Consider the following 13,785-nt stretch of genomic DNA (forward strand, 5'->3'; position numbering starts at 1 on the left):
AAGACCTTATCAAGGGTATAAGGTGTAACGGGCGCTTCGCGAGCATTGGATTTACGACCAATCGGGCCCGGCTTCCTAATTACCGCCCCGAACTCGCCGAGCGACTGCCTGTACAAGACTCTACCACCATCCGTCCCGGGGCAGTCCTCTTCCTTTTGCCCCCCCTATCAGGGACTTGAGCTACTGTGGGCCGCAAACCCACTTAAAGGGAAAGAGAGAATCGGACACTCCGTAGGGCTGTGCCGTCGGCAACTCTTGTTCGTTGTTGTTTGGTGGTTGTGTTGTCGCTGGACCGTTGGACCCTGGTTCCGGCCTGACAGGCACATTGCACTACATAAGTGGTCTCCCGACCCAGAATCTGGGAACTATGCACAGAAGTCGGAAATAGGTAATTTAGTTCGATAGGTCTCGTTTATTAGGAGCGGACCATGGCATCCAGCCAACCCAAGGACGTCGCTGGATCAGCTCAAGAGTCGAGGATTCCGCGAGGACCTCGTACACGTAGCCAAGGAAATTCGGCTGCTGATCCAGTTGCAGACGCGTTCCCTTCGGGGACGGCCGTTGAGAAGAACGGCCTGGAAGAGAAGTTTGAAAAATTGGGCGAGGAGATTCGTCAGGAGACGAAGAACAAGCTTGATGAACTTCTGGGTATTTTTCAGAAGCAACAGGAGTTGCTAAAATCCGAGTTCCACGCTGCGCTTGAGGAGCTGACAGCCCGTGTGGTTCTCGTTGAGAATTTAGGTACCGATGCGTCCCCGGGCCGAGATCCGGAAGTGCTGGATTCGCTAAAGCTCGTCGCGAAAGAAGTGCGGCGAGACAAGAATCAGGCCCTGGAAACGCCGGCCAAGACAAGGGACAGCATCGACGACCGGTTCTACCGCGCTTCGCGGCGACTCAAGGACCTTGAGCAAGCTGCGGGCCGGGCCGAACCAAGTTTGGACGCGGGATCGCTCTCCGACGGAGAAGAAACCGACAGTCCAACGAGGAAGGACAAGTCAGTCCGAACCCGAGATTCCAAGTGGAGGAACCCCAAGTCGGCCAAAGGCCGAAAGAAGAAGAAAAGTCACTGTAGTGACGACCGCGAAAATTGCGACTCAAATTCGGAGTCGAATGTCTCAGCAGAAAATGGTGACGACGGCTCGTCGAACCATTCAAGAAATTCCGACCGAAGATCGACAGACGGAAATGGAATTTCGTCGAATAAGAAGAGCTCCAAACGAGGCGGAGTCACTTCGTCCGCCTCGCGGAGGGATCAAGAAGCGGAGCCAGAAGACATCGCGACGCGGCGCGGACCGCGATGGGAGGGGTTGGAGGAATTAAATCCGACCAACCACCTCTTCAAGAAGTTGCTTTCGTACAGGACCTACCGCCTGCGGAACCCGCAGACACGTCTGTCGGGCAAGCGGCGGACAGTTGAAAGATCAGAAGAGACATACCACCAAAGGTGAAGAGAGACAATACGCTCACAAGAGACGATGGCGTATTGGTTCTAGATTTTTTAGCTAAGATATTCCAAGAATTCGACACCCAGGAGATGAACGAAGGCCAAGCGATCCGCTTGCTACTGGAGTTCCTCAGCGGAATCGCCTTGAGGCAGTACACTTCGGTGTCACAAACGGCGGGGTCCCACCATGGGAAAATATCCGTCTGGCCGGAGGCCGTACAGTGGCTATTGCGAAGCTTCGCCACCGATGAGGCAATCCGCCAAGCCGTACTCGCTTTACGGGAAGTACAGCAGCTACCGTCTGAAGACGAGATGGAATTTTATATCCGTCTGACGGACGCGAGCAATCGATGTGGAAACGTATATTCGATGGACGAACAGATGACAATGTTTATTGAAGGACTCGATTCGAGTATCAAGCCGATGGTATCTCAATACCGACAAGACAATCGGGACGTTTCGTTTTTGAGACTAGTTAATTACGCGAAGGCGCATGGCTCGGCGAGCCGCGCCAAGGAGAAGAAGACTAGGAGAGTCACCATCCAAGCGCCAGCGACGTTAAGGACGGGGGGGAAGCAGAAGCCTTCGCACCCCACGGGAAAAACCCGCGGCGCGGTCCACGTGGCCGATTCACTTTCTGCGTCTAGAGGACCTAGTGCTGTTGATCAGGAAGAAAATGGATACGCAGGAGCGCTGGTTGCCGAGGGCGATTTTTATAACCCCTCCGAGGGGTATGGAGACGAGGATCACGGAGCTAGTGGGATGTCCACACTACGGACGCCCACGTATACGACGAGCTCGTATATTGAGGCCGCGGAACCCGTATTGGCGTTTCGAGGGCGCGGACACACGCCCGCGCCAAGAATTCCGATGGAAGACAAGGGTACGGCCTTCAGAAGACCGGGCTGGACGGGCCGGCCGACGGCCCGAGGACTGCCAAGGTCGCCGTACCCTCAGAAGAAGCATGGACTCGTATGCTACCATTGCTACGAGAAAGGCCACGGAGCGCCTACGTGTTTGCTCTCATTCCGAGAGATGCACCGAGTTCTGAAGAACTACGAGATGCTCTCCCCGATGGAGAGGTTGGGAATTCCGTCGACAAGTTACCTGAAGCTAAAACAGTGGTTCGAATCACAAGCGGCGAGCACACCGAGTGCCTCTGCCGAAGGTTCGAACCGGACATCAGGAAGACCGGCCGCGGGGCCGTCGTCGGACTGGAGAAGAAATCCGCAGCGACAGGAAAACTAAGGGGGGGAATCTCAAAAAAGTCGAAAGGAGAGACATGTGTCCTGCGAACCGTGTCCGGAACCCAGTTCCGTTCCCCGCTTTTAGTGAAGGAAGCAGTCGATGATGAGGAGACAGTTGGAATCATCGATAACCCGAAAGGACCCCTTGGGGTCAAGAAGATTCTGCGAAGAGGCAAGGACGATCCGCTGGAGCAAGTCCAACGCCCCTGGTACATGGTCAAACGCGGGGAATGTCCCGAGAAGATTTTGGTCCTTGCGAGGAAAAACTACAAAGTCTTCGCGGACATTGGACCGACGGTCGGATTGATGAGCCGTGTACTGTCCGTGTTGGACACCGGCGCGGGACCTAATCTCATCCGGAGATCCGAGCTTCCCGCAGGAATGGAAACTCTTGTGTCCTTCGGAACGACTCAAGACATTGGCAATGCGAATAACAGACCACTCCGAACTCTAGGTACACTCAGAATGCCTGTGAGACTTGGACGTTTCGTGGCTTCAGTTGAATTTATAGTTTGTGAAAAACTCGCAGTCCCCCTAATTCTAGGAGCCGATTAATGCGATAGGTTCGTGGAGGCAATCTCCTCACGAAAGAGGACAGTTGAGTTGGCGGACTTCTCGGAGGTTCCGATCGTACGGCGATTCTCGGCGAGAAGATCGAAGAAGCATTTGGTTCCCAGAGAGGGCGAGACCGATGCAAAAAAGGAGCGAATTTCCCCCAAGGTGAAGGTGGCAAGAGCCACGACCATTGGGCCAGGGACGCAACGCATGGTCGAGTGCACCTCGAAGAGGACTGGGTTGGTCGTCGTTCAACCCTACGCACCCCTATACGACAAGCACGGACTGGTAAGCACCAACGGTGTAGTTCAAGTGGAGCCTGACAAACCTTTTAATTTGCTCGTTGCGAATTTTAGGAATTACCCTGTCAGGGTTCAAAAAGGCCAAGTGGTGGCGGAACTACTACTGCACCCGAGAGCCGTAGTCAAGAGCAATACCACCATTGGTGAGGTACTTGGAATTCAAGGAAGGTATGAGGAAAAGTTCACTAATTCTACCCCGCCGCCTACGGGCGAGAGAAGATGCGAACCGTCGGAACAAGATCGCGAGGACCAGCAAGGAGAACGGGAGGAAGGGCTCTCCGCGACGGCAACTACGAAGCCGGAGCGGCGAATTGAGCCTCCCCCGCCGGACGTGGAGGAGCTCGACCTGAGCCACGTGCCGGACCGGCTGCGCGAAAGATTCCGTCGGATGCTAAAAAAATATTCCCGCATGTAGGATGGGACCCTTGGTGAAATCAACACCACGGTCCACCGGATTGAACTGGCCCCGGATACAAGGCCAATTGCACAAGCTCCCTACCGAGCCGGTCCAAAGGCTCGGGAGGTCGAGGACGCAGAAGTACAGAAGATGTTAGAAGCAGGAGTCATCGAGCCGGCGCAGTCCGAATGGGCGTCGCCCGTTTTATTAGTGCCCAAGCCGGACGGATCGATGCGCTTTTGTGTCGACTATCGCAGGTTAAACGCGGTAACGGTGAAGGACACATACCCTTTGCCGCGCATGGATGAGTGTTTGGACTCGTTGGGAGACACCAAGGTCTTTTCCGCGTTGGACGCGATTTCAGGGTATTGGCAGATGCCCATTACGGAAGCGGACCGCGACAAGACAGCTTTTTCGTGCCACCCAGATCTCTACTGTTTTTCAAGAATGCCCTTCGGGATTACCAATGCGCCAGCGACGTTTCAGAGAGCTATGGATATCCTGCTCTCTCCATTTCGCTGGAAATGCTGTCTGGTATATCTACATGATATCATCATCTTCAGCAAATCCTGGGAGGAGCACGTCGTCCACGTTGACGAAATACTGTCTGTATTGGAAAAGGCAGGTGTGAAGCTCAAGCTTCGCAAGTGCGAATTTTTCGTCGAAAAGATCAAGTACCTGGGCCACGTCGTTCGGCCAGGTACATTGGAGGTTGACGCCGCGCGAACCGCCGCACTGGAACAAGGGAGGTATCCTCAAACGCAGACCCAGCTCAGGAGCTTCTTGGGACTCTGCAATGTCTACCGCAGGTTTGTCCCACATTACGCGAAAATTGCGCATCCGCTCAATCAACTATTGAAGAAGGGACAACCGGTCCAGTTGGAAGGATTCGACGAACCGTGCGAAAAAGGTTTTCATAAGCTCAACGACGCCATCTTGGCGCCGCCGGTGTTGGCGCTGCCGAAGAAGGACCTACCATACTCGGTAGACACTGATGCAAGCGACTATCAAATCGGCGCTGTATTATTTCAAACGCATCCGGATGCGCAACGTAAACCCATCGGGTTCTTTTCAAGAACGTTAGCCGCAGCCGAGAGAAACTATTCTGTATCAGAAAAAGAATGTCTAGCGGTAATTTGGGCCGTACAGACTCTAAGACCATATTTATATGGCGAGCACTTCATTGTGCATACCGACCATGCCTCATTGAGGTGGTTCATGAACGTAACCGACCCCAGCGGGAGATTAATCCGATGGAGGCTCCGCCTCTCGGAATTTGATTTCGAAATCAAGTACAAGAAGGGCAAGGCTAACAGCCAAGCCGATGCCCTGTCAAGACTACGGACCGCTGGAGAAACCGTCGACGAAATTGACGACGAAATTCCATGCTTTATGGCCGAACCGGCCGAGGGAACAGTGGAGGACGAGGACAATTCTGTCGCGCTAGACGACATCCTCGCTCTCGAGTGGGGGGCCGCCCCTGATCGCCTCGATCAATTCCAAGCTGTCACTCCGGAGGAGCTCATTCGCAAGCAAGCCGTCGACCCCTTCTGCAACGGCATCAAGGAAGAAATGGACGCCGGAAAGGTGAGAACGTTCAGCACGGAGACCGAGGAACTCGAAGGAACTCTATGCCGTACCGCGGCGGAGTTTGTACAAGTGGTGATACCACAATCGTTAAGGGACCGCGTCCTAGGGCTGAGCCACTACGCAAAATTGGCAGGCCACCCGGGAGGCAGGAAACTTTACAAGACATTGAGAAGATATTTTTATTGGCCTACGATGGCCCTAGACTGCTACGCAGTCGCGAAGAATTGCGCCGCATGCGCGCGGGAAAGGTTGAAGTTAAGAAGAAACACGAAGGAAATGAAGCTGTTCACGCCCAAAGCTCCGCTGGAGTTTGTCGCCATCGACATTCTCGGCGAGCTAATTACAACTAAACGAGGAAATCGGTATATTCTCGTGATCAGCGATCGATACTCGAAACTGGTACGAACCGTACCGTTGAAGAAGATATCAGCTGCGCACATCGCACAAGCCTTCGTTCACCATTGGGTATTCGTGTACGGACCGCCGGTCAAGCTGCGACAATGGAACACAATTCACGGCCCGGTTCTTTCAGAACGTCTGTCCAATTCTCGGCATACGCAATGTGTTCACGACTACGAACCACCCGCAAGCCAACGGCCAAGTTGAGAGGTTTAACCGCACGCTGACTTCCGCGTTGCGAAAATATGTTGGAGAGCACCCCAAGGACTGGGACCTATTTAGCGACGCCGTGACGTTCGCATACAACACGCAAGTGCATCGGACTACGAACATTTCGCCCTTCGAGCTGGTGTTAGCCCGGGCGCCTAGAAGCATTGCGTTACAATCTCAGCCAAGTTTGGAAGGATTTAGCTCGAATCGAGCGTACTACCTGAAATGGCAGTCGTGGTTGGAAAGCCTGATGAAGGGCGCTGGTAAGAGCTTGCGGAAAGAACAAGCGCGCTACAAGCGAAATTTCGACGCAAGGCTCCGCAAGTCGAAGTATGACATCCCTTCAGGATCATACGTATTCCTTCGGAAAGAGCAAGGCACGGCCACCGAGCCGAAACATAAGTTGGCACAAGTGGCTACAGGTCCATATCAAGTGAAGGAGTCAACTGAGAATACGGTCGTCATATCCATCGGCGACCAGGAAGAGCGCGTGTCGCGAGATAGAGTCGAATTAGCCCCTAGTCCCATGGATTACACGCCGATAGTCGGGCTACGACAAGCGCTACAATTTCTCAACACAGGAGGAAAACGAGAAGGACCCGCCGGGCAAGCGAAAGATAGGATGCATGACGGACCGTTGATAAATCAGGAAGCTACGGGGACCCCGCCCGGTCTACAAGAGATGGGAGGTTCGGAAGGACAGGGTGAGGAGGAGTCACTGACTCTTCGGAAGGGGGACGGACAGTTGGACACGCAGGAAGAAGGAGCCGGGAGTCAGGAGTATGTGATCGACAAGATCGTGGACCACGGCTAGGACGGGGAGAAATTAATTCTCAAAGTGAGATGGTATGGGTATACCCTCAAGGACGCAACGTGGGAACCCATCGAGCAATTGCCCCGCAGCGCGGCCGTCACGTATTTCCGACGGAAAAGATTATCCTTGCCCGCGCAGATCGCGCAAGCGCAATCAGGATAGTGGTAACCAAGAATTCACATGTCAGTGTCAGTGCGGTAATCCGCACTGGGCAGAGCGAGCCGACCTGAGGGTCAAGAAAGGGGGAACGATAAGATGGAACAAACCAGGTGAGGGGCCTTCAGATAGCCCCCCGCAAGTAGAAGCAGCGCGCGCACGAGTACGATGAGCGTCGTGATGAGATACTCAGGTCGGAAGTCGCGTAACGGGGTGCCAAGCGAAGAAAGAACGCTGGAAGAACGAGGACATGGACTGGACAATCCACCTTTTTCACTCTTACCTTCATAACAGTTCGGTCTCGTTTTTGTTTTACTTGTGATTGCTTTTGTGTTGTCCTATTTTATTTTTGAGATGTTGGGGACGCGACCCCGCACCGCGGAGGTCGGTCAGCAAGTTTACGAGGAGCCGAAGGAGGACGTTGAAGAGGCGATAATCTTCGAGATCAATTCCGCCTTCGACAAGGTTACGGCCGACACCCGCGTCGCAGGATTCTCACCGGGTCATAACGAAGACCTCTCTTTTATTTTCTATTCCTTTCCTTCGTTTCGGTTTTGTTTATTTTTTTGATGTCGAAGACACAGCCCCGGGCAACGTCCGGGGTCCCTGAGAGAATGAGGAAGGCGAACCATTTCGTCCACTTACAAGAAGAGAAAAGAAAAACGGATGCACGACGTTGATGGCCAACCAGGTAACATTAGTTAGATTAGAAAAATATATAAGTATGTAGCGAACGCCGTGAGACAGGACGGAGTCCGGAAGACGTGTGCTCTACGATTGACCGCGCACGACGATGAGATTAAGGCAGAGCTTCCCGGAGGGGCGTACTTGGTGTCGTTGGAGAAGGGCTGAAATGGCCGACGGCTGGTTGAAGGGCTGTGGGTGATTGAGGAAGTATCTGGTGGCAACCAGACGGCCGCATAAATGGCAGAGCGGAACGCATTGGAAAGGGGGTAAGTGGAGGAACAAGCGTGGTTCCGCAGTCGCGTGTGCAGGCCTACCGATCAAGCTGTATCGGTCGCGAATGTTATACACCCGAATATCCTGCGCAAGTGGGCTATTCTCGCTGATACTTTGGGGGGCAACAGGGAAAGGAAGAGCAGACTACTGTCCTCCACAGTGGACATGGGGGTGCGTCAGACGGACGAGTGGGTTATCTTTAAGTCGAGGGAGAAGGGATCCAAAGGATGTGGCTGAGGTGCATACGCATGCTGGCAAGGCGAAGCAGGAGGAAGTGGATGATGAGATGTGCGACGGAGCTAAGGAATTGGCAGGAATGAGTGTTGGAGGCGTGGGGAGGCGTACCTCTTGAGGATAAAGAGATGCACCACGATGCGAGGGGAGAGTCCGAAGGGCAGGCAGTTGCCGTTGGATGGCCTATCACGTAAGCCGCGGTACATCCCCGAGTACACCGCAACAACACCCCGTGAAGATCAACAAGTGTCGCGATGCCCAAGTGGAACAGAGAACCACATCGGGAATTTTTAAGCAAAATTTAGGAAGGCATGTCGCGTCGAGCGCACGAGGCGCTGGGTACTTAGAAGATGTGCAACAGCACGCAAAAATTTCCTAGCCCGCGCGTAACACACTCACCGATCCCCGACGATCAACTCCTCCCTGTTTTTCTTTCTTTCTGTCTCATTTTTATTTTGCTTTGTCTAGTGACCTTGAGGACGCGCGTCGCCGCTCGGACATCTACAAGACGGGAATTTTCGACCAAGAGGAGCGGCGCGGGGAAGACTAACAAGAGAGACGGAGACTGGCAACGCGACGGAACCGAACCGCGTTACGAGATTCGAGATCGCGTGAGTTTCACGATGGGCAAGAGAGAGGGGTATCTACCCGCAAGAAGAAGGCGATTGCGAAAGTGGTGCAGGTCCAGGGAAAGGGCAGCGCGAACAGGTTGAAGCTGTGAAAGCGCCCGCGTCACCCTCAACCCGGAGACATGCAGGGCGATTAGGTTCTAGAAATAGTGAGCAGAATGATGGGGAAAGAATCGAAACCGTCTCTTCGCCGGGAAGAGGTGGCAGTGCGAATGCAGCGGTGGAAAAAAAGGACTCCCCAGTTCGAAAGGGGTTAATTGGAACTCCGAAACGAAATGGTAGCTCCATTGTCCTAGAAGGAAAAAGAGGGCGCACGTCCTCGGACAGATGGCTACCGCGAAAAGCCCCCAAGACGACCACCACCACAGCACATGCCAAGACGGAGGAGACCGAAACTCAAGGGAATGGAGGAAGCAAAGATGCAGGTGAATTTGACCAAGACTTTTCCTTTTACGCGCCTGATCTCTCATATGACAAGACATTGGGTCTGGGGCCGGACGAGAAAGACGACGAGCCCATGGAGACTTCAGAACGCCATGACAATACTGTCAGACATCAAGAGGAAAAGGGAATAGATGCTACGATCCCTGCGGATATTTACCCCGTAGAGAACGAGCATGGCAGGGCAGAAGAGAATGTCTCTAGTGACACGGCTATGGAAGAGGACACAGCGACGGTGCTGAACACCCCGCAGCAGACGGAGACTGATATTCCGCTCCCGGCCATGACAGACAAAGATGAACCTTTCCAGGCAATGATGCTCTGTCAGCAACTTCAGAGAAGGTACTGCGACTTTGCCGACACACAAGACGACATGATTGATCGGTTTTTACGTCTCCTGCGAAGACCTTCGAACTTAAATTGGTTGAGGTCTGGTAATGAGCTACTCTAGGCTTGGGCATCTCCAGATGAACGGCAATACCTCCGGCGGCAGAAGTGGTGCGCAGAAGTGAATTTTGCCCGCGTAGAACTGCGTCGTATGCAAGAACATGCGCTGGAGGATGACGCGAGGTGAGGGAAAATTAAATTCCCCTCTTCACAAACATCAAGGCCTGTTTTTAGGGAAAAGGAGGTCGATGGAGACGGGAAAAATTCCCTACTTAGTAGGAAAATGAGGCACAAAAGAAAAAGAAAAAACGGGTGAGACAGACTGACCTTTTTTTATTTGACAAGGGTTGAAGCGCTCTTTGACGAGCAGAGTTTGCGAGATAAAACGTCGGAGACATGCCGAAGGCATCTCCGCCGCGAACGAGGTGGGTTAGTTGATAGGCTTGAGAAGTCTACGTGGCCAGAGTGGCACCCCATCAAAAGGGCAAGATCGGGACGAGACGACCCCGATCGCCACCGAGTTGGCGACTAAATTCACGACGAGCGCACCCTATCAGAAAGGATGATCGTCAGAGACCTGGAATTTTGATTTTAGGGGGAACTACGCAGGGCTTTGTGTGCGGAATGCAAAAAGTCACTGCATTCTTCCTGGTTTTTTTGCGCGGTGAGAAAGCTACTGTATGTAGTGCATTGCGCCTGTCGGGCAGAGACCGCGGTCCGATGGTTCAGCAAAAACAACAACAGCAACAAAAAGAAGAACTGCCGATGGTACAGCGCTACGGAGTGTCCGACTCTCCCTTCTCCGTTGAAACGAGCTTGCGACTCGTAGTAGCTCAGATCCCTGATGGGGGGGGGCACAGAGAAATAGCCCGGCCCTGGACCGGTGTGGTAGAGACTTGCGAAGAGAACTGCTCGACGAGTGTGGGGTGGGGCGCGTACGTAGATACCCCGGTTCCACTGGGTTGTAAGGCCAATGCTCGTTGAGATTCTTCGACACCTTGTAACGCGACAAGGCCTTCGACGGGGGCGTCGCAACGCAGCCCGACGGGATGAAATGAAAGTAGCAGCGCTACGTCAACCGTGCCGCCCGATGGCTCGAAACACCTACACCGGTTCGGTCGCAACCGAGGCCGATGGCACCAACACAAGATAAGGGGAAAATAGGTAGAATTAGAGATAGAAAAGGATAGGGAAATAATGGAAAAAGAAAAGGGAACCCCCGAGCAATAGAGGATGCCGTAGGCTTAGGTAAAAGGGAGCGTCTTGGTAGAGACGGACTTCGACCAAGGCGACATTCAACTCCGGCAACTCGGGCTAGTTTATTGACTTGTTCCGTCAAAGGGCTAAGTTATATAGAGCCCCGCCGGGGCGAGTACAGTAGCTCCCGGCTCTAGATTCTAGATCTAATTAGTAAATAAACTAAATAATTAAAATAATCGTGCGCTTCGTCGCACACGTGTGTCCCCCAAACCCGGACTACAGTATCCAATTTTTTTCCTTTTTCACTTCCTTTTTTTCCCCTACCCGAGACGGGTATTGCACTACATATCCCCCTTCTGAGCGCTCTCGCGCAGCGGCTTCACTCCGTTGCCTCCCAACTTCTTCCTTTTTCTTCCAATCATCGGTCGCCGCTCGCGTGAGAGTAAGACGATCTCCATGTTTCCTTCATCGGATCCCACTGTCGGACATACCACCCGCGGTCGCCGCGGAGCGGGCTTCTCACACACGCCTTCCATTCCTAGCGACCTTCCTTCCATACCCCGACTTCCCCCGAACACCAACATTCCTGAACCGGTCTTCCATCCCGATCTCCATCCTTCATCAGCCTCTCGTCGATACCCCTCACTAGCCGAGCTCCAAGGTAAATCCATGCGCGACTATCCCTTACTGTACGCGGCCACTCCTTGGTTTTCCACCATCGACGTGCGCGACGTCACTAGCATCGGGCGCGACTTTGCCGACGGTGCAGGGATGCTGCCGGGTCACCTTCCCCTTCAAGCCATTTCCTCCTACGATTGGCTTGCCCGTGTCGCCATTCTCCCTTCTATCCTGCGTCGTTCCTCCCCTCGTTGCCGACAGGGCCTATCCCTGCGGTTCATGGAAGCCGTTCTCGACCGTCTCGACCTATCCCTATCCGATGCCCTCATTCCTTGGTCCTTCGGATGTGACACGTGGAAGTTTCGCACGGAGGGGGAGCGTGATTACCTTGAAAACCTCCTCAGCTGGACACGGGGTGACCCCGTGCTCGAGGCAGACCGCTTGTGGCATAACCAACTGACGGTGACTAACGATGCCATGTCATACACGCGCGCAATCCTCCCCCTCAATTTCCGATATATGAAACGCGGGAACATCCACTTCTTCCAGCATACGGTCCGATTCGAGCGTAAGATGAGATCGGACACGGGATATTTCCTAGCTTACCAAATGGTTGAGGCGGGGAATTGGTCGGTCACACTACCCCAACCGGTACCAGCAACTCCCCTCATGGTGGGGACAATTTGAGGTCTGCCAAGGGTTTTGGGCAGAGCTCGGTCCCATCCTTACCTACTTTGGAAGCCATCTCACTGATCCTCGTCACGGGTTGTGGGTTGTCTTTCTGACGGAGCGGTGCGTGAAGGTAGCCGCCACCTTGCTCTGGGAGGTGTACGATTGTTGGCGGCTGTGGTATCTTCCTCAGAAGCTCGTCGAGCTCATGTGCCTTTTGGACTATACTGTGCCCTTGGGCGGAGCAGACACCGACTTCGAACTACACTCCTTACTCGAAAAGATCAATCAGGTCGACTGGGATGTTGTTCCCCCTATCAACTCATCCCGATCCTTCGCGAGGCGGCGCCCGTCTTTTTCTCCGGGACGAAGTCACAGTGCGGCGGGTGACTTTGTCTGGTTCAACCCTTGGACATCCGCCTTGTGCTCTCCCTCCGAAGCGCGCCTCAGTCGCCAATTCGGCAACCAAGTTCCAACCCCTGACGCGGCTCCCATACGAGCCATAGATCCCCGCGCAGACGACGTTTGCCCCCGACCGTCTGCTCCAGATTCCCATCTCCCTGCAGCCCCTGCTGCTGCTCCTCCTGCTGTCGATATCCCCTCGGCAGGGAATACCGAAACTCTGTCGGTTAGGGAAGCATTGTCTTCCCCACCGTCCCCATCAATTCCCAAAAAGAGCGACGGAGCCATTGACATCTACTGCACATTGCTCCGCGCTCATGGCATCGAAGGTGAAGCTCTCCAAGGGGCTTCCCTCGATGATCTGCGAGTCCTTGCTCGACTCGTTACCTCAATGCCGAAGGAAAAATCCTTGGGTGTGCCACCTCACTGACCCGCCGCTCAGAGCGACTTCCTCCATGATCCGCTCTCGGATTATTACCTGTTTGGGGTGATGTCTGGTTATTGAAGTCATCCGGTAGCTTTTGGATAATAAAATGAATCACCTGCGTATCCCCCGTTACCTTCACTTTCCTCCTTTTTTTTTGTATGCGTCCCGCCTCTGCGGTCGCATCCCCATTCTGCCATTCCCTTCTCTTTTTTCTCGTCACATTTCCCTCCTCTTTCTCACACATTTTCCTTCTGCCATCCTCCTATCACAGCGTGCGTCTCCCATTTTCCTCCTTATTCTCCCAAATTTCCCTTTTTGTTTGAGGCTGTCCTCACACGGTTCTCATAAAAAATATAGTATGGTTGACGCCATAAGAGCGACGTCATCCCTCAACTGTTATCGCGATGCCACTGTAGACGTCCGTTATCATGGTCAACAAAGTGGTAGGGGGGGTTTTGAAGTTCACGAAAAATATGGTTCGTTATCAACCTGCTTGACCCGTTCGGTAGCGCTCGCTTGAGTCGATTATTTCCGCCACCGGGTTCTACTGTACGGTTCCCGTAGTGCAAAACGATAGCGTTGGTTCTCAATGCCCATGGAAAGTTACACCCTCATTGCAGTCTCAGATGAGTCGCCCCTTTCCATTTTTTTCATTTGCACCACATGGCGAGATCGTCCCGAGCTTGTCACCATGCGTAATCAAT

The sequence above is a fragment of the Chondrus crispus genome, genomic scaffold, assembly GCF_000350225.1.
Source record: "Chondrus crispus Stackhouse genomic scaffold, scaffold_147, whole genome shotgun sequence".
In the NCBI taxonomy this organism is placed as follows: Eukaryota; Rhodophyta; class Florideophyceae; order Gigartinales; family Gigartinaceae; genus Chondrus; species Chondrus crispus.